Source organism: Sarcophilus harrisii, chromosome 3, assembly GCF_902635505.1.
Source record: "Sarcophilus harrisii chromosome 3, mSarHar1.11, whole genome shotgun sequence".
Taxonomy (NCBI): Eukaryota; Metazoa; Chordata; class Mammalia; order Dasyuromorphia; family Dasyuridae; genus Sarcophilus; species Sarcophilus harrisii.
In genome coordinates, this window is record NC_045428.1 from 107,087,175 (window position 1) to 107,112,184 (window position 25,010).

Genomic DNA, 25,010 nt, shown 5'->3' on the forward strand with positions numbered 1-25,010 from the left:
CCTCTCTTAGCATTATCACAAGGGGAAAATTTAAAACCCTAGTGATTGTTAACATTTTTTAAATTACCATTTAGGGATTTCAAAATATACATGTTGATTTGTGAATTGTCTTATATTGATAGCCATGCAGGGATGAAACTCTAAAGCACTTGGAGTTGTATGTAGATGAGAAACAAAAGCTTAGAGTTATGATCATGGATCCTGGTAAAACAGCTTCAAAGCGCCACAGCTCAGTTTCAATCAATCAATCAATTAGTCAACAAGCATTTATTAAGTCCCTACCAGATGAAAGGTAAGATTTTAGGTACCTGGAATATATAGACACAGATTAATGTAATTTTTATTTTTACAAGCTTATATTCTTTGAGACATAATATGTTCCTATATGCATAAATACAGAGTTAGTAAAAGTTAGTTAGATTGCTGTGGTTTTTAAAATATGCATTAAAGAAAACAAAAAATTTTCAGAAGGATACATAAGTAAAATACAGGAATACCTTGAAAATATTATAGGTTTGCTTTTAGACCACTTCAATAAAGAAAACATTGCTATAAAGCAAGTTACATTTTTTTTTTTTGGTTTCCCAATGCTTATGAAAGTTATGTTTACATTGTACTATAATCTATTTCATTGTATTGTAATCTATTATATGTTAAAAAAACAATGTACATACCTTAATTAAAATACTGTATTGTTAAAAAAAAATGCTAACCATCACCAGAGCTTTCAACAAGTCATAATTTATTTGTGGGTGGAGGGTCTTGAGTCATTGCTGATGACTGCTGACTGATCAGGATGATGGGTACTGAATGCAGGGATGGTTGTGATTGTGGAAATGTGAAAGAAGGCAACATTTGAAATTTGTCACATTGATCGACTCTTCCTTTCATGAAAGATTTTTCTGTAGCATGAGATGCTGTTTGATAACATTTTACTCACAACAGAACTTCTTTTAAAATTGGAATCAATCCTCTCAAATCCTGCTGCAGCTTCATCAACTAAGTTTATGTAATATTCTTCAATATTGTTGTGTCTCAGGAAATAGGAATGCCTGAGGGGAGGATGAGAGAAAGGGGAATGACTGGTTTGGTAGAAAACACATTCAACATTTATACATTAAGTCCAACATTTTACAAAAATCTTTTTAACAATTACTATAGTAACATCAAAAATGACCCATTACAGATCACCATAACAAATATAATAATGAAAAATGGGAATTGTTGCAACAATTACCAAAATGTGACACATAGACACTATGTAGGCATGAGCTGTTGGAAAAATTACGCCAATATAGTGGTTTCAAGCAGGGATGCCACAAAACATTTGTAAAAAAAGAGAAAAGCAATGTTTGTGGAGCACAATAAAATGTGATATGTCTATAGTTTTGTTACTATCCTATTAAACTGCATTGTTAATATCATGTCATATGTCATGTTATATATCATATAGCATGTTATATAAGATAAAAATTTATGTAACTACTTAAAAATAAATTTTACAACACAACTTCAGTTTCTCATACACATTTCTTGGTCTTTTATGGTGAAATATTTGTTGACTATTATTAAGGTCAAAAAAAAAAACAAAACAACAAAAACAAAACCTTAATGCTCTTACTTTTGTTTTTCAAGGTCCCTTGTACTTTCAATGAAGTTACTGTTACTGTAGTGATTGGTATGTAAAAGAAGCAGAAGTATTTTAATACTTGTGATACCAACTCCTTTTGAAATATAACTGTTAATTCAATAAGGGAGATGTGAAATGGTTCATTGGGTTGTCCATCTATCAATCCAATACTCAACTGTTGTCTTTAAATCCTCTTATTGCTGTTGACCTCATGGTCCCTTGTTCTGCTGAGCTGGCCCAAGGCAGTGCTTCCTGTCAGGAACTGAAAAGAAGCATTGATTTTGGCAGCCACAATTCAGTGCAGCACAGACAGGCAAATTAAGAGAGGTGCTAATGACAAAATGAGGGGTAGAGAAGCAAATTTTCAGCACATGGGGATTCACAAAGATGAAGTTATTGCCTACATTAAAGAACACACACGTACACAGAGAAATTTATTAAAGAGTGTGAAAACTGAAGAAAAAAGGAGTCACTAATGACAAAAAAAGATAAAAGACAGAAAGCAACATTTTCCCTTTTTTAAAAAAGTGAGTACATTTGGCTTGGAGGGTGGCAATGAGAGCAAAGTTAATAATGTGACAAATGGAGTTAGTCTTACCAAAGACCAAGATAAAATTGAAAATATTCACCTCCATATTTAACCAAAGAGAAGGCCTGTTTTACAGACTGGAATACCTTTTCCTGTAAGAGAAAATGAAATATTAAAAGACTTTATTATTGCACTGAAGCAGATAATTAGGCAATTAGAACTATTATAAGTTGATACAGTACCAGAACTATAAAGCATGTCTGCCAAGTCTTGTCTTTTAAAGCTAAGGCTTCCCTTTGAAGCATTACACTTGCTTTTAAATTCATTGTTTTTTTTTTTTTTAAATTGATTTATTGCCAATTTTGGCTGCTTTCTGTTTTTGTGAACAGAAACATTGATGGGGTAAGTGTATGGGCATAATGGAAAGACATAGTTATTTCATAAAAATGGAAAGATATGTTTAGAGAGGGAGCAATATTGGCCTGTGAAGAAAGATTTATGAACACCATTCAATGATCCATAAGTCATAAGAGTCCAAGTTGCTCTTTTAAGCAACTGTGCATTAAACTTATTGTTGTTAAAATCATATGAAATGAAAAAAAAACTACAAGGAAAATATCAAGAAGAAAATTGAAAAATAAAGTAAAGACTGTTAATGAACTTTGAGAAATGAATCATTTTACTTATCAGAAGGAAGTTGGAGTTACTTACTAAGTATATTTTGATAACTCACAGTTGATTATTATTGTACCTTCTCTGGAATCCTCCACAAAGTTTTACTTGAAGTATCTGGTTGGGTCTTACAAGGGTGGAATGCTATCTCCCATTATAGGGTTTGCACTTGTATATCTGTAGTCCTAACACTAGTTCATAAGCCCCTACAAATCTATTTCCTATTAACAATCAGCAAGTAGTCACAATTCATGGTTAGGAAAGGCTTTTATTTAAATGGTATAGAAAGAACAGTAGTTATAACATTCTTCCCCTATAAAACCAAGGTACACTCACCCACAAATGCATACAAAATTCATTTATATACAGAATGTATATATGTACTTTAGCACTATTATAAATATGTACACATATTTATAATAGTGCTAAAGTACATGCATAATATATGCATGTGTCACAGATACCTACTGGTTCTAGAATCCTTTCTTAAATCACAGAGAGCTCATATAGCTTCCCTTACTGGCAATATCTCTGCTTTTTGGGTAAATCATCTTTGTTCCCAGTCTTATTCTCTTTATAATCCACCTGCTTTTCTGCTGCCAAGAGTTATGCTTCCTGCCTAAATGTTGTGACTTCTTCTGGTCCAGTAGTACTTCTTCAAAGCAATATGGACATTGAAGGGGGTCATTGTAGGGTGAGAGAAAAACTCAAGCATCTCTCACATTCAACTCTGAAGTTCACCTAAATCTTTACTTTTAAAGCACTCTGGAACACGACTAATGTATTCAACCAATTGCATTGTTTTCTTCTTGAAGTAACAAAGGAAGTGTTCACATTCCAAAATATGATGTAGATATATTTCTATAGTTAAATTTACTCCTCACCACACATTGCCATTACATTCTAGGTGTTCTGTGACAGCATCAATTGAGTTGGGATGGGACAGAAGCTGGAAGAATTTTTAAAGTATGTAAGATGGTGATATATTTATATATAGAAAAGTGCACTGGGGCAATATTCATGTTATTTGTTAACCTAGTTAAAAACTAGAGTTTCTTCCAGATATCATTTGGAATTATTAACATGGTCACTTCATGGTTTCTCTTTGTTCCTTAAAAATGGTTTAAAATGTCCATTGTAGATAAAAAAATATTATATATGTATATGTAATATATGCTTTTGAATAATTTTTAATAATTTTTTATTTACCTTCTGGGTTTGTGTCTTGAGTATTCCTGTACCATAGTAATTTTTTATGATGGGATTCTTCTTTTTTTTGTTTCCTCATTCTTCAGGCTTATTTTCTGACTTTGGACTTTTAAGTCAATGTCAGGCTCTACACACTTCTGAGGGAATGTCTGAACTGTCATGCTTTCTTGGTGCTATCAAATGTTTTCTTGTTCCAGGATCTGAGGGGTGGATCAGTCTGGGAGTCTTCAATCTTTTAGTACTTTCAAAGTGATAGAAGCTAGGAAAATTCTAGTCATTGTCTCCCGAGTGTGAATTCTGAAAAGTTTCTGACCTGGATTTGAGTCTCAGTAACAGTAGATTGCTTCTGGACTCATTTAATAAAAATTGGCTGGGAAGTTTTGTTGGTTCTGAGTGACAGGACTCTGGACTTCCCTTGGTTTGGGATTCCTTTTCTGATTGTTTCTCAGTAGATTTCAGGCTGGGATAGAAATTGGAACTGAGAACTTACTATTCCTGAGATCTGAGCCATGTCACTGCTGCTTACTTCTAAAATTTCCCTATATATTTCTCTTGTCTTTGCAAGTGTTCCTTACCTCTGCTAGACCAGCTTGAATTGTAACTTGGAATTAAGCAGTGGGCAACAAAGCTACCTCTTGGCACTTGTTCCATTGAGTTTCCTTGACATTATTCTAGTATTTTATTTTGCCACGATGCAAAATGAATTTTAGGGTACAGGAATCTTCTATATGGTGTTCTTCTGGAAAGATTTATTTCCAATGTTGTAGACTTATTTATCTATTTCTGCAGGCTAGGAAAATGACTTTAAATTTTTCTTGCATTTCTCTATCAGGATTTGGTCTGATTCATTTTCCTTGGGAAGAGTTTTAAGGGTGAGCTTGCTGTATTTATAACTTCTTACCATCTTGTTTCTTTCTCTCTCTCTGTAAGTTTTCAATTAGTGCTGGAAATTAATATAAATCAGTAAGAAAAGGTGAGTTCTCATGATAGGTTTTGTGCTGGTGGCTTTCACCAGGAAGGGGTGATTTCACTATTATACCCACGTGAAATGCCACCCACCATCTCAACTAACCCTTGCATAGCTCTTGAAGTTTAGATAACTTAAAAGTACATGAAACTCCAAAACCTGAAAGGAAAACTGCTATTTCACCATAGCTCACATGATTTAACCTACCTGCCCTCAAGGACAACACAAGACATCCTCCTGGCTCTGTAAAAAAACTCCAAAAAACCTGATAGGTCTCTACCTCTCCCGCACAAAGGATAAACACAAACTCAGCATCCTGTGCCCAACTCTCCTGTAGGCACATCCTGCTTGCCCCAGAACAGGGAAATTGCAGCAAGCTCCCCCTTCTCTTAGTCTTCAAAGGGTTGTTTCTCAAACCCCTCCTTTGTTAAATTCTTGGAATATTTTGGGCTGCTTGAGGTCCAGGGATATCCTGATAGCCCCCAGATAAGGAACTAATGGCTGGCTTTTGCTTTTGTATAACTATTGCTTATGGCAATAAGGAAGCTCCCTCTTGCAATTTTGCTCTTTATAATCCTGATTCTCTCTTCTTTTGGGCTGCTTGATTTGGGACTTCCTCTTGCAGCCTTCTGCTTCAGTAAACCTGCACATAAAATTCCTGATGGGTCTCTGTCTTGTATCTGTTTCGGCACAACACATGTATTGATAAAGATAGGTTTGTATCTACACTCCTGCTTGGACAGAGCCCTTTCATACTTGACCTTTCATCTGTTCCCTTTTGTTTTTCCTTTCTGTTTTACTGTGGATAATCCCACATAGCATTTTATATAGTAGGCAGTAGTTCTAATAGCCAATGAACTTGGTTGGCCTTTACAAAGGTGGATAATTTTTTTTTTAAATTGGGAAGTAGAAGAGGATTACCAGGGAGGAAATAGGGCTTTTATTACTTTTAGGAAATTCTAGACTAGTTGTTATAGTGAATAAAGAAACCCTATCATCTAAAGGAATAATCTCTTGTTTTTTTCCTGAACTGGGGATTATGGAAGCAGAAGAAAGTGACTTTTATGTTTTCAAAACCTTAAACTTTATGCATGTAATTTTTTATAAGTAAAATTTTAAATTTAATTTTATGCATGCTTGGTTTTTTCTCCCAGTTGTGGTAAAGGTGCAAAATCCTGAATTTAAGTTTACCCTACATTGACAGCCACCAGGATGCTGAGTTTGTGTTTATCCTTTGTGCAGGAGAGGTAGAGACCTATCAACAACCTTGCCACCCAAGTTTGAACCTAGTGAAAATAAAATCATGTAGTTCAGGTGCACTGACAGTGCCACGTTTTTGGTCCCCAAAATTGTTTCTTTGGCTTTGTCTCACAAAAAGATTGGCGAATTACATCATTGAACCGATGACTGAAAAGTACTAAGAATCACAGTAAAATTGACCATTCAGAACACACAGGCTTCTGTATCAGTTTTGATTATCAAAACACTAAAAAAAATCTCTTCAGAACAGGAAACAAAGGAGAAAAATATTAAACACAGTTGAAGCATGTCTTGAAGAAATTATAAACACTGCTAAATAGATGAGGCATCCAACTCTGCAAGAGATCTTTCTGGAACCATTAAAGAGATGCTCAGAACAGCCCAGTCTGTGGGCTACAACTCTAAAGGTAAAACATCCTCACAATATCATTGATAATATCACCAGCAATGCTGTGAAAATACCCTAGAAGCTACAAAGAAGACTATTGCAATAAATGTACATTTCACTACAGAGGCTCTTTGTTTTTCACACCAGAAAATTTTTGTCAGAAACTTCCATGCATTAAAGGAAATAATTACTTATTTATAAAGTGGTACTTAGTTACTTTAGTCCACTTGCTCTGCAATAACTTTCATTTTTTAGCTCAATTGATTTGTGTGTGTGTGTGTGTGTGTGTGTGTGTGTGTGTGTGTATGAGAGAGAGACAGACAGGCAGGCAGACCGACTCAAGACTCAAGAAACTGAGCAGAAAGGTTCTAATGGAAAAACATTTGGCTCAAGACCGATACTTTGGGTTTGTGCTAGAGTAACTTCATGGCTAATGTTGCATAATATTTTTGTTTTATATTTTAAAAAAATAATGTTTTATTATTGGATTTAAGATATATTTCTACCATGTTTAATATATATTGGACTACTTGCCATGTAGGGGAGGGTGTGGAAGAAGGGGGGGGAGGGAATTGGAACACAAGGTTTTGCAAGGGCTAATGTTGAGGAACTGTCCATGCATGTTTTGAAAAATAAAAAGCTTTAATAAAGAAAAAAAAAAAGAATGCTTGTTTTATATTTTTTAAAAGAGTGCTTTTTTGTTTATGGATTGAATTGGACCTAAATGATAAGAAGTGGCTAATTTAGGTTTACCCAACAATACCTAAGTCAATATTTTAGTCATATAATGGATAGTTTTTTTTTTTAGAAAAAATTCATATTAAGTGTATTTAATATGCAATATATAAAATACATTTCAAGCTTGAAAATATCTTGAGGAGTGTTATGCCAAAGTTCCCTTTTAATGGGGTGACCAGTTCCTCCAATTGTCCTATTTCGTAATTCTGCTTTAGGTTATGACCATCCCCTCTTAATGGTTGAGATAAAGGTTTTATAGACATTCCTTAATGTCATTAGAATATCAGTAACCTCCATCTATGAGGCTATCTCCACCTAGGTCTCTCTCCATTATGTCATTGTTCTTGTTATTCCATAAAAGGCTCCCTGCCCCAATACTTGGGGCTAGACTCTTTGAGATGATAGTCTCGTCTAGCCCTGGGATCCATTGATCCCAGTATTTCTCTCTATTTAATAAATTATTGAATTGGTCTCTAATCTCTGTCTTGCTCAGTTTCTTTGGCATTACATTTGGAGGCCCCAGCGAGATGATTAGAAAATGAGCAGGATTAGAGATGAGACTTTTGGGTCTCTGCCTTGGATGGGGTGGCTGCGAATTTGAATTCTTGGCCTGGAGAGGTCGGGCCCTCCTGGATTTCTTTCCAGAGCCCCTGGGAAAGAGAGCAGTTTCCAGCCACAATAGCCTGATGGTAGACAACCCAATTTCGGCCACAGGACAGTGAGTTTGTCTGGGTATCTTTTGGGGTACCATCTGGTTATGTCTTAAGACTTGTTTTGTTTGTTTGGTTTGGTTGATTAGTGAATAACTGGACTAACCGGACATAGTTGCACGGTTGTACAGTTGTCACTTTTGGGGTGCCCTTGGGGTACTGGTTGGTTTGGTTGATTAGTGAATAACCGGACGCAGTTGTCACTTGGGGTGCCCTTTTGGGGGGTGCCGTTTGGTTGGTTGATGAGTGGCCTACTAGATGCAGGGGTCGCTACTGGAGTGTGATCTAGATACTCCGCCGCCTCAAAACTCTTTCCTGGAGCAGATGCTTTGCTTGAGGAAACTCTTTCTGTCCAACTCTTTTCCAGAGACAAAGGCCCATCCTTTGCATCTCAATGCATTTCTAAGAGAGGTCCTCCCACTTCTTCCATCAAGTGGGAAGTATATACATTTGAAAATGCGACTAAGTTTCCCTCCTTGGGTCATCCTGTTAGAGTAATGCCGGCCCCTCCCGCTTTTGCATGCTCAGGGGGCTATCTACAAAGACTGGGGGTTTTTAAAATGCCATTTGGTTTGGCTTTAATGTTAGTGTCCTACTGAATGTTGTAATTATGCAGTCTAAGTGTGATCAGTGCTCTGTATTTCTTGTATGTTATTGGACAGTCTAGTTGTGCTCTGTGTTCTATGTGATTTTTGTGAAATTGTAATTTGTCTGTTTCGGTAATTTAAGAGCTCTGTTAAATTTAAGAACAATGATCAAATTTGGGAATTGGTTATTTCAATACTGAACTCCAGCTGGTGAAAACATTTGATTAGGAATTTAAAAGATGATTCTAAATTTGGGAAATGATTTGGTTATCCTTAAGTATAAGATCTTAAAGGAACAATAGTTTGTTAAAGAAGTTCTGTTAACTTGCCTGAAAGAGGTCATGTGCCTCTAATTTTACCTAAAGTATGTAACAAGGACTTTTCTGAAAGCTTCATCCCTGGCCAGGCTGGGCTTAGGAGAAGACCATTGGGAATAATGGCCACATGGATCCAGAAGGAGAGAAAGAAACTATGTTGTTTTATTATTTGAAATGAGATAGAAATGGATTATATGCTTTAAATCCAGCTCTGCTGGATATGTAGGTTTTATGGGATTCCCCCACCCACCCACTGATTTCTGTTACTTTAAATGTTGAGTGGGGTAGGGATTTTTTGTAAAGATTTAAACTCCCCCCCCCCGGCTGCTACTTCAGCTATAGGAGCCATTTAGTTAGCCTGGAGTGAAATTTAGTTTGACTTTGCTCCCCACCCTTCCAATCTGGTCATCGATAATCATTATATTCTAAATACTTGAGCAAATAAGTAATTGGTGGTCTGGTCATCTATTGGTTACTAGATATTGTGTCTGGATATTCAAGTTTTTTTTTTTAAGGTTTTTAACTAATGAGAGGCCACATCTTGTAGCAGTCCTCATGGACCGGTCTTTCTATCTCAGACTGTTCTAACTTTTCTTTGTTAGATTTGTTTTTATTTCTAGATTTGGTCAAATTGCAGATATATTGACTTGCTTTCTGGGACCTAGATCAAACCTTTGATTGTCAGCTTGCCACACTACAGACCCATCCCCCTCGTGGACTGAGCATTGTCCCTATTCAGCTTGAAGAAACAATTAACAGCCATCGCCCATTTTTCCTGATGTAATTTGGACTGATGGGGAGTGGGAACGTGGTCGACTTGTTAGAATTTTCACTGTATTACTGTGCTGTGTTTAAGACTTGGAATGGAAATTGTTAAACTTGTGTAACTATTGCTGTTATGTTTGATCTGTTATGTATATGCATACATGTATGATTTATATGTGCGATGGTCATTTGATAATTCCTTTCCAAAAGAAAAAAAAGGGAGGAGAAGAAGTAGGAAATTGGGAAAACTGGTATCTTGCTAGTTCAGATTTAATTGGAAGTCCTTTACTCCTTGCTTAAATTTACTAGACTACGATTTGCTGGTTGTGCTTTAACTTGGAAATCCCTTATTCTGTTGGAATTGCTCTGGCAGATTCAGTTTTGGGGGATTATTTTTTAGAAACAACCAGAAATTTGATACCTGTCTTGGAACTGGCAGTCTCTCTGAGCTGTTTCTCCACTCCTGTTACCCCAGGTCCTTAATTAGTATTTCAGCATACTTAAAAGGACCTTGTTGATATCGAGGCCTCTAAAAGTTTGGGGTTGCCTGCCTTGGTCTTAACTGTGCACAATCGGCTCAGAAATCTGTATTCCAGTGGCAACCCTGTTTGTTCCTCTGGGCAGGACAGGTGGAGCCGCTCCAAGCCTCACTCTTTTCTCCTGGAGCCAGCTGCCCCTCTGAATGGGCAACACAACTGCCTTGAGCCTGCTGCTCTCCATAAGCAGAGGCCAAGTCATGCACAAATGACCACAGCTGTCCATATGCTCCCCAACTGCAGAGGATCTGACAATTGTCAGAAATAATTGAAATAAGGAACTTTGTGTATTGCTGATTAATTCTGGGATTATCAGGGAGAGACTTGTCCTTGCATTGGTCTAGCTTTATTTTGATTTTTATTTACTTCACATAGGGTTGTTCAAATTATAGTGCTAAAGCCTTCTAAACCAAGGTAATTCAAAGATATGACTAGTTCCAAGAGAAAAAGGGGGAATGTTATGCCAAAGTTCCCTTTTAATGGGGTGACCAGTTCCTCCAATTGTCCTATTTTGTAACTCTGCCTTAGGTTATGACTGTCCCCTCTTAATGGTTGAGATAAAGGTTTTATAGGCATTCCTAATGTCATTAGAATATCAGTAACCTCCTTCTATGAGGTTATCCCCACCTAGGTCTCCTTCCATTATGTCATTGTTCTTGTTATTCCATAAAAGGCTCCCTGCCCCAATATTTGGGGCTAGACTCTTTGAGATGATAGTCTCGTCTAGCCCTGGGATCCATTGGTCCCAGTATTTCTCTCCATTTAATAAATTATTGAATTGGTCTCTAATCTCTGTCTTGCTCAGTTTCTTTGGCATTACAGGAGAATTATCCATATATCTAAAAATCTTTTCATTCAACTGGGAAAGTAAAATATTCTATAAATTCTAGGGAACGAAGCAATAGACCAGTGGTCCTCAAAGTGTAGTCCAAAGAATTGTTGGGGTTTCTGAAACCCTTTCAGAGGGTCTACAAATTCAAAATTATTTTTTATTTCTAATATAGTAAATAGCTATAAATATAACCCATGTGAACAAAAACTCTTTGAACAGATCCTCGACAGTTTTTTAACAACATGAAGATACTGAGAACAAAAGTTTGACAACCATTGCAATAGACAGTTCAAAATTCGATCTTACATTAAAGATAGGCTGCTGAAACTGATGTTAATGAAAAATGTGTTACTTTGCATACCTATGTAAATGCTATCTCAAGGTATATTTTGAATATAATTGGCAGAATCTTAATGAAAATGATTTATTTAATGTGGGAGAAATGTGTTAGGTGCTGAACTGACAGAATTCATTTGAAGGACTTAACACAATTCTAAAAGCCTTAGTCTAAAATGTTGCCCCTTATGTAATTTGAACATATTACATACCTCACAGATAATCACTTCTATAGAAAAAATATAAGTGAATGGATTAATAAAGTTTATCAAGTTGTTACAAGAATAATCAACTTGATAAAAAAAATTTAATAGGAAGATTCTTGCAAATTTGCGTGTAAATATCATATCAGGGCAGGATTTCAGGCACTTCTGTGCTATGTCAAAACATATTAATTTTCTTATTATGTCAGTGTGTCTAAAAGAACTTACAGTAAAATAAGATTGATGGTTTCTTTTAGTGATAATAATAAAATAAAATTGAAATTGAATTGAAATGGAAATTCAGTTTTTTTCTGAAACTGAAATAGTTGACCTTTTTGAAAAACAGTCCTCTGAAGCAGTGCAAAGTATTTTACTTCATAGTCTTTTCAGAAAGATTAAATACATACATTCATGGAGAAAGACCAATAAAATAATAATTTTTAACTTTTTCCCAATTTGAAAAATACAAATGAAACAGAAGGAAGAAAACACCTGCTTGTCAATATGCTTGATTAGTGTATAGAAAAATTTTTATTTCACTTTGAAGGTTTATATATTTTATAATATGAATGAATCATGAAACCATTCACTCTGTCATAAATACAATATATTTAATCTTACTCTTTCTAAACAAGAATGTTTAATGTACTTGTCTTGTGAGAGTGTGCTGAAACAAGTATTGATTCTAATTTTAAAAATGTTTTGGCTACAGATAAATAAAATGTTCTTCAGTTATCAAACAAAGCATACTAATTGTATTACTACTCATAACATTGCATTTGCATAAAATGTTGTTTTCTGCTGTAGCTGAAATACAGATATAACTAACTTGATTAGTGTTTGAAAAAAGAATTTTGTGCTTCAGTGACACATTTTGTATCAGAAATCAAGTCCATCCACCTCACTGATAATTTTAATGACTATTAATTTTATTTGTTATAAATATTTAAATTATCAATAATTATTATCAATAAATGTTTGGTACATTATTTTATGAATATCTAAGATGTATACTTTTTATAAAAATTGCTTTAATTTATTTGAATAGAATGTTGCCCAAGATAATTGTGTAAATTATTATACAAAAAGTTGGAGAGGGGCACTTAAATGTAGGAAACTTTGCTTCTCTAATCCCAGCACTATCCATTATTCATTATGTCTTTGTCTTTTTAATATTATTAAAATATATTGATTACTTTTAAGCCAGGAAATAACCATGTAATTTAATTTCAAATGATTTTAAATTGATAATTACTGTTAAGGATACATTGAGCCTTTTGGGTTTTTGTTGTTATTGTTTTGTTTTTTTGGCTGACAAATGTATAATTTTCATCTCTCCAGCTGAATGAAGTCAATAATATAGAAATAGAAATCATTCAGAGAAAACAATTCTTTTTGATTGAAATTAAATCACTGAAAGAAAATTTAGCCTTTGAAAAGAATTCTCCATTGATTTAAGTATATACATATTGGATGCTTCACTCAGAAATCTGCCCTTTAGTTGGAAAGTATTTCAGAAAAATCTGGACAAATATGAAGAACAAATTAGAACCATTGTTTCCATTAGGCTATTATATTTTATGTGAGTAAAGTAGAAGAGAAAAGTGGAAACTAATTCATCTGCCAGTTTTTCAAAAATCACCAAAACTTTTTATCTCTGGGACTGTGAATAACACTATGTTTGTAGTAACAACAAACAAACAAAAAAAAATCAGAGGTAGAATCTTATCTCTGTTAAATAGTATTTTGTGCAAGTTTTATAAAATTTCTGGAGTTTTTAGTTATTCCATCTTTATAATAAGGGTCTGGAATTTGAGTTCCCTCTCATTTTGCTTAGCCATCTCATCATGCTTAGCCAAAATAAATAGATTTCATGAGGTTATTCAGACGAATTCCAACAGACTTGTGATAGAAAGATTCCAACAGACTTTTTTGAAACCAGAAAGAGGACTGCAAGAACTGAATGTGAAATATAATATAGTGTATTAACTTTTTTTTGTTCTTTACTTGCTTTTTTCCCTTTCTTATTTTTTCCCTTTTTGGTCTGATTTTTCTTGTGTAGCATTATAATTGTGGAGATAAGTATAGAAGAATTGTTCATGTTTAACATATATGGAACAGAAGGTTTTACAGGGATGAATTTCGAAAACTATGTTTGCATGTATTTTGAAAATAAAAAGCTAATATTTAAAAAAGGAAAAGAAATCAGTTAATATTATATTTGTATTATAGTAATTCTTACCATATAGCCTATTGACACTTTAATTGGTCTTAGTGAAGCTATTATAGTATTATCATCTGCCTTGTATATAATAGGGTCTTAATACTTATTGAGTGAATTAATGAAATAATGCAAATAGGTTTCAGCATGCTATAAATTTAAAATATGTAATTTTATCAGTCCTAGGAATTTAATGGTTTTCCTTTTGTTAATATTGTTAGAATATTCATCACTTTAATTAATTGAAATATGTTTGAGTTAAGTTTAGGTTTTATATTATAGATAAAAATTGTTTTATACTAGAATGTATATACCTTTGAATTCTTTGAATTTGTAAGTTCAGAAAGTGCTGTTTAGCAGACTAAACTCACATATCACTTCCCCTTTCTCTTTTGATGTTTTTTTCTTTCTTTCTTTCTTTTTTCTTTCACCTATTAACTCTCAAATTAAAAAGTTAATTGTGTAACAAAACATATTTTTGCCAACTATTATTGATTGTAAACTGATAAGTGTACTTTAAAATTCAGAAGTCATTATTAGATTTATTATTGTGGCCCATATTCTGTAAAGATATTAAATCATTTTGGTATGAAAAAATCCAGTTAGTTTTCAGGCTGTCTCTTTGACATCAGCCATTTTTGTTTGAATTATGGAAACTCTTACCTTAATCCTAGCTCAAAGCAAACAAATTTGCTAAAGTTATCTCAAATTTCTAGGAATTTTTTAATATCATGAAAACACAGTTTAAATGTCAATAAAATTAAGAAATCTTCTCTATATTCTTGAAAGATACTATACCAATATTTGACCCACCAACAAATCTTTTCATTCTCATTAAAAAGTATTTTTTTTCCAGATTTACTTAATTATGAAGTACTATTAAAAAAAATCCACAGCAAAAGTAAATAAGCCTGTTGGCACTACTGAAAAAATTGAAATGACATTATACATTTCTCCTTTCTGAAATTATCCTGCTGATCATTTCTTATAGAACAATAATATTCCATTACATAATTTGCCATAATTTATTCAGCCATTCCCCAACTGATGGACATCCACTCAGTTTCCAGTTCCATGTCACTACAAAAAGGGCTATGAGAAAAAAATTTTCATATATTGATCTTTTCCCCTTTTTTAATGATCTCTTTGGAATACAGACACAGTAGAGACACTGCTAGATCAAAAAGTGTGCTGAGTTTGATAGCCCTTTGGGTGTACTTACAAATTGCTCTACAGAATGTTTGGAGCAGTATTAGTGTCCCAGTTTTCCCACATCCCCTCCAATATTTTTCGTTATCTTTTCCTGTCATTTTAGCCAATCTAAAAGGTATGAAGTGGTATCTCTTGAGTTGTCTTAATTTGCATTTATTTACTCTATAGTGATATAAAGCATTTTTCATGTCACTAGAAATGGTTTTATTTTCTCATCTGAAAGTTTTTCATAACCTTATTATTTATCATTTGGAGAATGGTTTGTATTCTTATAAATTTGAACAAATTCTCTATATTTTAGCAATGAGGCCTTTTTATAAACTTTGGTCGTAAATTTTCCCTAGTTTTCTGCTTCACTTCTAGTTTTGGCTTCACTGCTTTTGTAGAGACAAAACCTTTTTAACTTAATAAAATCAAAATAATCTATTTTGTTTTTAGTGAATTCCAGTTCTTCTTTGGTCACAAATTCCTTTCTTCTTTACAGATCTGAATGGGAAACTATCCTATGTTTTTCTAATTTGCTAATAATAGCATTCTTTATGTCTAGATCATGAAGCAATTTTGACCTTATCTTGGTATATAGTGTTAGTTGTGGGTCAATGCCTAGTTTCTGTCATACTAGTTTTCAATTGTCAAATAGTGCGTTCTTTCCCCCAAAACTGCGATCTTTTGGTTTGTCAAACTCTAGATTGGTATAGTCATTGACTATTTTGTCCTGTGAACCCAACCTATTCCACCAATTAACTAGTCTTTTTCATAGCCAGTACCAAATGGTTTTGGTGACTGCTGCTTTATAATTTAGTTTTAGGTCTGGCACAGCTAAATCACCTTCATTGGCATTTTTTTTCATTAATTCCCTTGAAATTCTTGACCTTTTATTTTTCCAGATGAACTTTGCTATTATTTTGTTCTGGATCTGTAAAATAATTTCTTGGGAATTTCATTGGTCTGACACTAAAAAAGTAGATTAATTTAGGTAGTATTGTTATTTTTATTATATTCGCTTGTGTTACACATGAGCACCATTTTCTAATTGATTTAATATGACTTTATTTGTGTGGAAAGTGTTTTGTAGTTGGGTTTATATATCTTGACTTTGCCTTGGCATATAGACACCCAAATATTTTATATTATTGACAGTTATTTTAAATGGAATTTCTCTTTTTATCACTTGCTGCTGGACTTTGTTGGTAATACATAAACATGCTGATGATTTCCGTGGATTTATTTTGTGTCCTGCAACTTTGCTAAAGTTGTGGATTGTTTCTGGTAGGTTTTTAGTTGATTCTCTAGCAGCCATCATGTCATCTGCAAAGAGTCATAATTTGGTTTCCTCATTGCCTACTGTAATTCCTTTAATCTTTTTCTCAACTCTTATTGCCAGACCTAGCATTTATATCACAATATTTAATAGTAATGGTGATAGCAAGCAGCTTTAGTTTACCCTTGATCTTTGCTGATGGTTTTAAGTAGATGATACTGATCATTTTAAGGAAAACTCCATTTATTCCTATACTCTCTAGTGTTTTTAATAGGAATGGGTATTGAATTTTGTGAAACGCTTTTTCTGCATCTATTGAGATAATCATATGGTTTTTGTTAATTTGGTTATTGATATAGTTGATTATGCTAATAGTTTTCCTAATATTGAACCACCCCTGCATTCCTGGTATAAATCTTACTTGGACATAGTCCTTATCCTGGGCATGACTTTTTGTAATCTCGTTGCTAATATTTTATTTAATATTTTTGCATCAATATTCATTAGGGAAATTGGTCTATAATTTTCTTTTTCTGTTTTCACCTTACCTGGTTTAGATATCAGTATCATATCTGGTTCATAAAAGTAATTTGGTAGGACTCCTTTTTTCCTTATTTTTTCAAATAGTTTATATAGTATAGAAATTAATTGTTCTTTAAATATTTGATAGAAATCACATGTAAATCCATCTAGGCCTGGAGATTTTTTCTTAGGGAGTTGATTAATAGCTTGTTTTATTTCTTTTTCTAAAATGGAACTATTTAAATATTTTATTTTCTCTTCTGTTATCCTAGGCAATCTATATTTTTGTAGATACTCCTTCATGCCACTTAGATTATCAAATTTATTGGCATATAGTTGGGTAAAATAACTCATAATTATTGTTGTAATTTCTTTTTCATTGATGCAAAGTTTTCCCTTTTTATTTTTGAGACTAACAATTTGACTTTCATCTTTCCTTTTTCTTTTTTTTTTTCCTTTTTTGAAATGCAAAATCTATAATTTTAATTATATTAAATTATAAATGTTTTTAAAAAACAAATTAATAAAATAAAATTAGAAAGAAAATAGAAAGCTGGGAAATAATTTTTAAATCTAGTATTTCTTAAAAAGACTACATATATATATGTATATGTATACACACACGCACACAGAGAGAGAGAGAACAATTTGTAAGAATACAAGTCATTCCCCAATTGGTAAATAGTCAAAGAATATAAAGAGGCAATTTTCAGATGAAGAAATTAAAGCTACTTGTAGTCACATAAAAATGGTCTAGATAGCTATTGATTAGAAAAATGCAAATTATTATTATTATTATTTTTTTTATTTAATAGCCTTTTATTTACAGGATATATACATGGGTAACTTTACAGCATTAACAATTGCCAAACCTCTTGTTCCAATTTTTCACCTCTTACCCCCCCCACCCCCTCCCCTAAATGGTAGGATGACCAGTAGATGTTAAATATATTGAAATATAACTTAGATACACAATAAGTATACATCTTTCCTTTTTCTAACCAAATTACCTAAAAGTTTATTTTTTTTCATAAAACCAACTTTGTTTTATTTATTACTTCAATAGTTTTCTTATTTTCAATTTTATTAATCTCCCCTTTTATTTTCAGAATTTCACATTTGACATTTAATTGAGGTTTTTTAATTTGTTCTTTTTGTAGCTTTTTTAGTGGTAAGCCCAATTCATTGATCTTCTCTTTCTTTATTTTATGCAAGTAAGCATTTAGAGATATAAAATTTGCCCTTAATAACCACTTTGGGCGCATTTCACAAAATTTTGATATATTGTCTCAATATTTTCATTTTCTTGGATGAAGTTATTGTGTCTATGATTTGTTGTTTCACCCATACATTCTTTCAGATTAGATTATTTAATTTTCAATTAATTTTTGGTCTATTTTTCCTAGCCTTTTATTGCATGTGATTTTTATTAAATCATGATCTGAAAAAAATGCATTTACTATTTCTGCCTTTCTGCATTTGATTTTGAGGTTTTTATGCCTTAATACATGATCAATTTTTATATAGGTTCCATGAATCACTGTCTGTCTCCATTCAATTTCTCCAAAGATTTATCATACCTAACTTTTCTAACTTTCTGGTTACCTTAACTTCTTTTTAAATTTATGTTGTGGTTTGTTTTATCTAGTTCTGAGAGTCCAAGGCTGAGATCCCTAACTAGTACAGTTTTGCTCTCTATTTCTTATTAACTTTTCCTCTAGGAATTTGGATGCTATACATCTCTCTTGCAATATCTTTTCCTTGATTTGATAGTTCCGAAATTTAGCCATGATATTCCTTGGAGTTTTAATTTTGGAGTCTCTTTCAAGAGGTGTTTGGTGAATTCTTTCAATGGTTATTTTATTTTCTGATTCTAGACATCAGAGCAATTTTCTTTTTTTTTTTTTTTTCTTTTTTTTTTTTAATAGCCTTTTATTTACAGGATATATACATGGGTAACTTTACAGCATTAAAAATTGCCAAACCTCTTGTTCCAATTTTTCACCTCTTACCCCCCCATCTCCTCCCCTAAATGGCAGGATGACCAGTAGATGTTAAATATATTAAAATATAACTTAGATACACAATAAGTGTACATGACCAAAACATTATTTTGCTGTACAAAAAGAATCAGACTCTGAATTATTGTACAATTAGCTTGTGAAGGAAATCAAAAATGCAGGTGTGCATAAATATAGGGATTGGGAATTTAATGTAATGGTTTTTAGTCATCTCCCAGAGTTCTTTTTCTGGGTATAGCTAGTTCAGTTCATTACTGCTCCATTAGAAATGATTTGGTTGATCTCGTTGCTGAGGATGGCCTGATCCATCAGAACTGGTCATCATCTAGTATTGTTGTTGAAGTATATAATGATCTCCTGGTCCTGCTCATTTCACTCAGCATCAGTTCGTGTAAGTCTCTCCAGGCCTTTCTGAAATCATCCTGTTGGTCATTTCTTACAGAACAGTAATATTCCATAATTTTCATATACCACAATTTATTCAGCCATTCTCCAACTGATGGACATCCATTCAGTTTCCAGTTTCTAGCCACTACAAAAAGGAGAGCAATTTTCTTTTATGATTTCCTGTAAAATAATATCTAGGTTCTTTTTTTTTTATCATGGCTTTCAGGAAGTCTAATAATCCTTAGATTGTCTCTCCTAGATATATTTTCCAATCAATTCTTTTTCCTAGGAGGTCTTTCATATTTTCTTCTATTTTTGCTTTTTTTTTTTTTTTTTTTTTTTTTGGTTTTGTTTGACTGATTCTTGAAGTCTTATTAAGTCATTCACTTCCATTTGTTCAAATCTAATTTTTTAGTGTATTAGTTTCTTCAGTTAACTTTTTAAGTTCTTTTTCAATTTGGCCAATTGAATTTTTTTCTTCATTGCATTTTTTTTCCATTCCACAAATTGTGTTTTTCAGCCAAATGGTATCTTTTTCATATATATTTTGTAAGGAGTTGTATGCTTTTTCCATTTCATCAAATCTGTTTATAGGGAGTTATATGCTTTTTCCATCCCTTCTTGCAAAGATCTCTTTTATTTTCCTTACTTTATTCTAACTCTCTTTTAAGATCCTTTATGAAATCTTCCAGGAAAGCCTTGTGAAATGGGGACCAGCGCATAATCCCCTTTCACCCACTCTTTCTTTAGGGATTAGATTATTTAGTTTAGTATTTTGGTCTATTTTCCCCTGGTCTTTTATTGCATGTGATTTTTATTGCATCATAATCTGAAAAAATGCATTTACTATTTCTGCCTTTCTGCATTTGATTTTGAGGTTTTTATGCCCTTAATACATGGACAATATTTGTATAGGTTCCACAAACTGCCAAGAAACAAGTATACTCCTTTCTGTCTCCATTCATTTTTCTCCAAAGGTCTATCATACCTTACTTTTCTAAAATTCTATTTACCATCACCTTAACTTCTTTCTTATTTATGTTGTGGTTTGATTTTTCTAATTCTGAGAGAACAAGGTTGAGATCCCTCGCTAGTATAGTTTTGCTATATTTGTCCTTGCAGCTCTCTCAACTTCTGTAGGAATTTGGATGCTATACCATTTGGTACATATATGATAAGTATTGATATTAATTCATTATCTCTGCTACCCTTTAGCAAGATATAGTTTTCTTCCTTATTTGTTTTAATTATATCTATTTTTGGGTTTTGCTTGACCTGAAATCAGGATTGCTATCCCTGCTTTTTTTTTTTTTTTTTTTTTACTTCACCTGAAACAGAGTAGATTCTGCTCTAGCCTTTTGCATTTACTTTAAATGTATCACTCTGCTTTTAATGTGTTTCTTGTAAACTACATCTTGTAGGATTCTGACTTTTAATCTGCTATCTGTTTCCATTTTATGGAAGAGTTAATCCCATTCACATTCACAGTTAAAATGACTAATTCTTTATTTCCTGCCATCTTATTTATTCTGTTATGTTTTTGTCTTTCCTTTCCCTCTTTCCTTCCTTCCCAGTATTTTGCTTTTGTCTGTCACCTCCCTCAAACACTTCTGTATAAGGTGAGACAAGTTTCTCTGTGAAATGAGATATGACTGATATTCTTTCTTTCAGTCAAATCTGATGAGATTAACATTCACACAATGTTTATCCCCCTCCCTTTTTTTCCCCAATTAAAAGGTCTTCTTTGCCTCTTCATGAGATTTAATTTCCCTCATTTTATCTCCTTTTCCTTTTTTACCCAGTACAATCCCTCTTTATACCTCTAGTTTCTTTTTCATGTTATCACAGTAAAATCAAATTATACCTGCATTTTCTAAGTATACCCATAACAGAGATATAGTTTCCAAGAGTTCTTTCTTTTTTACCTTTTTGTGCTTCTTTTGAGTTTTGTATTGGGAGAGCATATTTTTGTTCTGGCTCCTTCATTAGAAATAAAAGAAATTCTCCTGTATCATTGAATGTCTATCTTCTTCCCTGAAAGATAATGCTCAGTTTAGCTGAATAGTTGATTCCTGGGTGCAATCTAAGTTCCTTTACCCTTTGGAAAATCATATTCCAGGCTCTTCAATTCTTTAAGATGGAAGGAAGCTGCTAGGTCCTAAATAATCCTCATTGGGTCACTTTGATATTTGAATTGTTTCTTTCTGTGTGCTTGCAATATTTTTTTCCTTGATCTAAAAATCATTAAATGTAGTTAATGATAGTCCTTGGAGTTTTCATTTTGGGGTCTCTTTTAGTAGGTGATTGGTGAATTCTTTCGATGGTTATTTTACCTTCTGATTGTAGGACATCAGGGAAGTTTTCCTTGGTGATTTCCAGAAAGATTATTTGTAGGCTCTTTTTTTTTTTTCCATTATGGTTTTCAAGAAGTTCAATAATCCTTATCTTGTCTTTTCTGGATCTATATTCCAGGTCTGTTGTTTTTCCAGTGAGATATTTTACATTTTCTTCTATTTTTTCTTTTCTTTCTCTCTCTCTCTCTCTTTTTTTTTGTTTTTGTTTGACTGATTTTTGATGTCTTATTGAGTCATTCATTTTTATTTGTCCAGTTCTAATTTTTACTAAATTATTTTCTTCTGTTGCCTTTTTTTTTAGTTACTTTTATATTGGGCCAATTGAATTTTTAAATTATTTATTTTGTTTTATGGATTTTTTTTCCCATTTCACAAATTAAGTTTTTCAAGGAGTTGGGTTTTTTTTACATTTCACAAATTATCTTTTCCAAAGAGTTATTTTCTTTTTCCATTTTGTCAAAACTATTTTGTAAGGAATTATATGATTTTTCCATTTCACTGAATCTATTTTAGACGGAGTTTTCTTCAGATAATTTTTGTATTTTGATCCCAAACCCTTTTGCACAGTTCTCATTTCCTATCCCCACATTTCTTCTAGCTCTCTTTTAAAATCCCTTTTGAATTCTTCCAAGAGAGCCTTTTGAGATGGGGACTAATTCATATCACCTTTTGGGGCTTCATCTGCAGATGATCTTCTTTTATTGTTCTCATCTGAAATCTGTTTTTCTCTTTCTCCATAAAAAGTATCTATGATCAGAGTTCTTTTTTCCTTTTTTGCTCATTTTTTAAAAAAGGTTGATGTTTACTTTTAGGCAATGGGAAAATTGTCCAAGTTTCTTCTCCAGATAACAATGGCTGTCCTGGGTCAGTGCTGACCAACTTCTGGTGCTAGGCAGGCATAGCCAGGTCCCACGATATTATGGGGTTTAGGGGGCTCACTATTTGCCTTTTGTATTTGTGTTGGATGCCTTACAGCTATGCTATTGCTCTACTGGCTTGCAGACAGAATAGCCAACACTGCTGTAGATTCTTCCAGGTAGATATTTCAGCATACAAGACACCACACTACCATGGGTCTTTACATTGCCTGTGCTCAGGTGCCTGCCCTAGGCTGCCTGCACTCATCTTTCCCTCTGTGTCAGATTGAAACAGCTTTTTTTCTGAAGATCTTCCAATCTTCCAAATGTTCTTCTGCTGGAAATTTGTTACACTCCAAATATTTGTGTGCTCTGTCACTCCAAAACCATTTCAGAGAATTGATTTGCTGTTAATTTGAGGGATATTAGGAGATATTAGGGAGAACTCAGAAAAAGACGTGTTTCCTCTCCATCATCTTGGCTCTATATCTGATTGGGAATGCTTCCAGTTTATCTTCATTACATATGATGCTTACTGATGGTTTTACATATATATTAGTTATCATTTTCAGGAAAATTACATCTTTTCTTATGCTCTCTAGTGTTTTCTAATAGGAATGGATGTTGTGTTTTGTCAAATGCTTTTTTGAATTCTTCATATAAATTCTATAAATTCTTCAGAAGAGTCGTTGGGGGTTGGAAGTTTTTACTGATTCCTAGATAGTATGATCTAGGAAGACATGTGGTCTCTGCTCCTTTTCAAATAGAAGTGATATTGCTTCTCAGGGACCCTTCTGGCCACAACTATTTCTTCTTCACAGTACTCCTGCTCCCTTAGGACATGAAGTGATGTTACTTGTCAGAGTCCCTGAACCCTTGGGATTATAAATGCTCTTCTGCCCTTGAACTATGGCACAAAAGTGACTATAGGCACAGGAATCTCCAAATATCATTTTGTTTGGTGCTCAGAGCTAACATAGGAGTTCCCTGTAGTCTCTTCCTGGCTACTTGTCCTATTATCGCTTATTGTCACTGCTTTGACAACTCTCCAAAGCTGCTGCTATTGTTATTGTCACCTTCAAACCCCATAAATTGCATTGCTACTGAGTCAGTCCCCATCCCAGTATCATAGACATCTCATTCTTTAAATTGTTCTCATGAAGTGATGGAATATTTCTTGTTCTATAAGAAAGGATGAATAGGTAGATTTCAGAAAAGCTCAAAAGACTTCCATCAACTGATGCTGAGTGAAGCAAGCAGAACCAGGAGAAAATTGTATACAGGAGCACAGCAGCAGCAGCAGTAGCAGCAAGATTACGTGATGATCATCTATGATGGACTCTTCTCAGCAACACAGTGATGCCATCTGCATCTAGAGAGGGTTAAGACAAATTTCTTACCCTTTTTGTTGGCTCTACACATTGAGAATTTAATTTGAAGAATAATTTTAAATAATTTTAATTTTAATAATTTTAAAGTTGCTTGTTAGGTAATACTGGGATGGCTTGACTGCTTTCTCTACTTTATCATCTTGACCCCATGTTTGGAAATCTCCAAAATTAATAGATCTTACATATAATAGATCACGACAGGATGCTTGAGTGATTTTCTTCACCTTTGTAAGCAGCATATGTGTAGGAGTGAAGACAGAGGATAGTGGAAATGGTTTAAAGTTGAGACTTGACAGGCCACAATCAGGAATGTGTTCAGAGGGCACGGGACTCATGAAAAAAGACCAATACAAAGTTGAACTGGTTCCCCAAAGGGTCAAGATAGGAAAAGAGGGAGAATGTGACTAGTTCAGGGCTGATAGCCTAGAAAAGAATTGAGAGGTCAAGAAAGTGGAGCTCACAGAGCAAATGAAGAGCATGGTTGAGTAATGGAAAGCCAAGAGAAGATAGATTGTGATCAGAGAAGTGAATTTCAAAAATTGTCAATATCTATACACACATATATAAATGTATACATAAACATACCATCTCACAGCTCCTGGTATGCTGGGAGGGGAAAAAACATTCTCAAATGTCACTGATGGAGGATTATTTTGACTATTTTGAGGATGCTCGAGATGTAGACTGGAATCAGATGAAGAAAGAAGTAAATGTAAACAAGAGAATAAACCCCTTCCCAGGACTAAAACTATTTGGTTTACTCTGGAGGAGGGGAAAGACTGATTGAAGTACCCTAGAATAATAGAGTGACTGTGACATCCCACCTGACAATTACATTTGTAGCCAAGGTGACAGACTCTGCCCATCTCATTCATGAGGTCATCAGTGAAATCACTACCATCTCTCTACCATGTATCACTAAAAATAGGACTTGGATTACTGCATAGAATTGGTGTTAACAACTACATGATCTCTTAGAAGGGTTATAGTTATATTGATATGTTTCTTTATATTAAGACTCACATGGATGTTCATTTAGAACGGCTCTGGATTGAGGACTCATACTGGAAGGTAGTTTTATTCAGCAGTAAGATTGGATCTTGTA

General features: G+C 33.5%; 1 long non-coding RNA gene across 2 annotated transcripts; it reads right to left on the reverse strand.

Moving 5' to 3' along the window:
• Positions 1-727: 727 nt before the first annotated feature.
• On the reverse strand, positions 728-24,671 carry LOC116423009. 2 transcript variants are annotated; one of them, XR_004233499.1, is made up of 4 exons: positions 24,491-24,671; positions 2,260-2,311; positions 1,807-1,892; positions 728-1,052 (listed from the first exon to the last, which is right to left on the reverse strand). It is a non-coding gene; the product is annotated as an uncharacterized LOC116423009 (long non-coding RNA). The 2 variants fall into 2 exon arrangements; XR_004233498.1 differs by having other exon boundaries at positions 1,622-1,892.
• Positions 24,672-25,010: the final 339 nt, after the last annotated feature.